Here is a 2,830-nt window from a genome sequence, read left to right on the forward strand (position 1 = left end):
AGCTCCTTTTGATTTTGAAATCATTTATAAAAAAGGTGAAGATAATCACTTACCAGATTTCTTAACTCGAGAATATTTATCCTAATGTTTTTATCTACAGATATGTATTCCCGAGGAAGAGGAGAGTCCTCTTATAGAGGGCGAGGAGGTAGGGGAAAACCCCCTAATATCATTGCACAGCATGGTAAACAGAGGCTTATAGCTCAGAACTTATCTAGTTCATCAGCCAGTAATACTGAGCAAAATAATGAGTTATACAATGAATTTCAAGAATTCTTGAAACAAAAGCAGAGAAGTAATACAGATTCTCAATCATCAGCATCATATGCTAATATTATCAAAGAAGGTGATAATGATTCAGCTCTATATACAGAGACAAAACATCGAGAATTGATTCTTCTTATAGAAGAAAGAGATATCCAATGGGAAAAAACTCCATGGACTATCATAGAAAGATATTTAACTAATACATCATATGTATATGGTTCTTATAAGCAAAGAGGATTTTATGAAAATCTTCTGATATCTACAAAAAGTGTTGACATAACTCACTTTTTCAGTAATACTCAGCAAAAAGGAAGTTATAACTTTTCAAAGTTTATCATCAAGAAGATTATATCTATTGAAGAATGGGGTATATCTCCATTAGTTGAAAAAGAATTTTATTCTGAAAATCATAAAATGAGTTTTAAATTTAATTTTTGGGATTATATTGAAAGTTTTAATAAAACCTTATTTTATGAAAAAGAAAAAAAAAACATACTTGGTTTTTAAAGATTTGTGAAAATGTTTTTCACTATCCAGTTCCAAATTGGTTTCTAATATGGTGGAAGATATTTGGTCCATCCGCAAAGATTTTGCCAGATGTTTTTATAAAACCCATGAATACTTGGTTAAATGTTTCTCCAAGTATTAAAAAATCATTTTCTAAACATTGGATCGATGGTAAGACTCTATGTCTATTTTTCATGGAATTTGGAATCCCATGGATTTGGAAATGGCAGCCAGAATTCGGTTACACTGATGAAGATATCCCTTGCATATGGAGGGTCAGTTCCACAAAATTCTGGGACAAATTATTAAGAGATGATCCAGAAACTGGTAAACCATATGGTTATGAAACTCTTCATCAAATGGAGGAAAATTTCTTTATACCAGAAAGAAATTAATAATCAACAAGAAAAAGAAAAAGCCTCTATGAGTCCTTTCAAGATTCTTACTCAGAAATATTTTGAAATATATTCAAAAGAAAAAATGATCGAGATCTATATTGAAGAAATGAAAAAAGATCTTTTTCAGAATATTGGAGGTTCTGATTCAAAATCAGACAAATCTATGGCATCAGAATCTAGTGAAAATCAATTTATTCATCTAATGAAGATGCAGGATGCTCAAGACCCTGAGGATGATATTCCTCAATTTTCTCAGATAGATGACATTTTTGAGAATTTGAAAAATTCTTTAAAAGACAATATTAAAGATGATTAAAATCGTCAAAAGATGATCGTCAGTAAAGGAATCTGCAGATTAGGTGGAATATCACATCTCATTATGGCATATTGTGACAAAAAGTAGGTGGTATATCACTGTAGAATTTTTGACTACTATTTGCTTTTATAAAGCAGTGTATTATTTACTTTAATAAAGTATTGTACTGTTTTTATTTTTAAGATGGAATCCGGGGTTTCATGTCCGGCTCTTCTATCTATTTATAGGTTTATTCTGTGTCTTTAGAGGGACACGGTTGAGTTTGCTCCCCTCTCTATTCTCTTTTGTAAAACCCCTTCTAAAGTATATCAATAAAAGTTTGAAGTTTTTGTAACAACTTTGTAAGTTCTCACTATTTTATTTTCTGTTTTTATTTACTGTTAAAATTTTTTTTTTATAAGTTGAGCCTGTATGACAGGCTAAATCATTCGTGCTAAATTATTACCTTATTATGACATGTTCTATATTTATTTGTTTTTGAGATCAAATTGAGATAATAAAAGATCTATTTAAATTTTTGGAATTTAATGTAATATAAGAGTCTTTGGTTAGAACATAAGGTAAAAAGATGAATCAGGAAATGGTAAACACAATGTTCGAGTTTAACCAGGAAAAATAAATTCATGTTGTAGCCCTTCAGCCTGCTTAGCCGAGTTATGGCGTTTAAGGCGTTCATGGGTGATTTTTATGAATTTATGATTCTGAGGTGGACCTCGGTAAAATCCTCTGTTGTTTAATTTCTTTGGTATATCTTTTATAAATCATTTTATGTTTTGAAAGTTCCAACTATGAATCTTATATTCATTATTATTCTGAGATTTAAATTTTTCATTTTATTAGCTCAATCAGAGTTGAATATGGTATATGAAAAAGTTTGTTAAAACAAAGTCATATATCAGATTCCTCATCTTGATCCCAAGTAATATAATATAATATAATATAATATACTAATAATTAAAATATATATTACAAATTTCACTATTGTGGGTATAAAGAGACAAACGAGATGTTAATATTTTTTTTCTGGATTCTTCTTTGTAAGATTTCTAACCACAATAACTCCTATGGCTACAAAGTCTTCGAGAAATAATAATTAATTCAAAGCATTAACTGATTTGAATTTAAATCCAATCATAATTTCAATAAAATATATACTTCACTTAAATAATTTCAACAAAAAAGTTAAATTCCTTGAAAGATAAACTAAGCTGCACCACTCAAGAAAAAAAACGTATAGGTTGATGATATAAATATCTCTGATATTATTAAGAACCAAATTTACAAACCGCACATTTTATTGCACTTTGTGTGGTCTTTAACAATTGGTTTGACCTTTTCAAAA

This window comes from Primulina tabacum, chromosome 17, assembly GCF_025594145.1.
Source record: "Primulina tabacum isolate GXHZ01 chromosome 17, ASM2559414v2, whole genome shotgun sequence".
In the NCBI taxonomy this organism is placed as follows: Eukaryota; Viridiplantae; Streptophyta; class Magnoliopsida; order Lamiales; family Gesneriaceae; genus Primulina; species Primulina tabacum.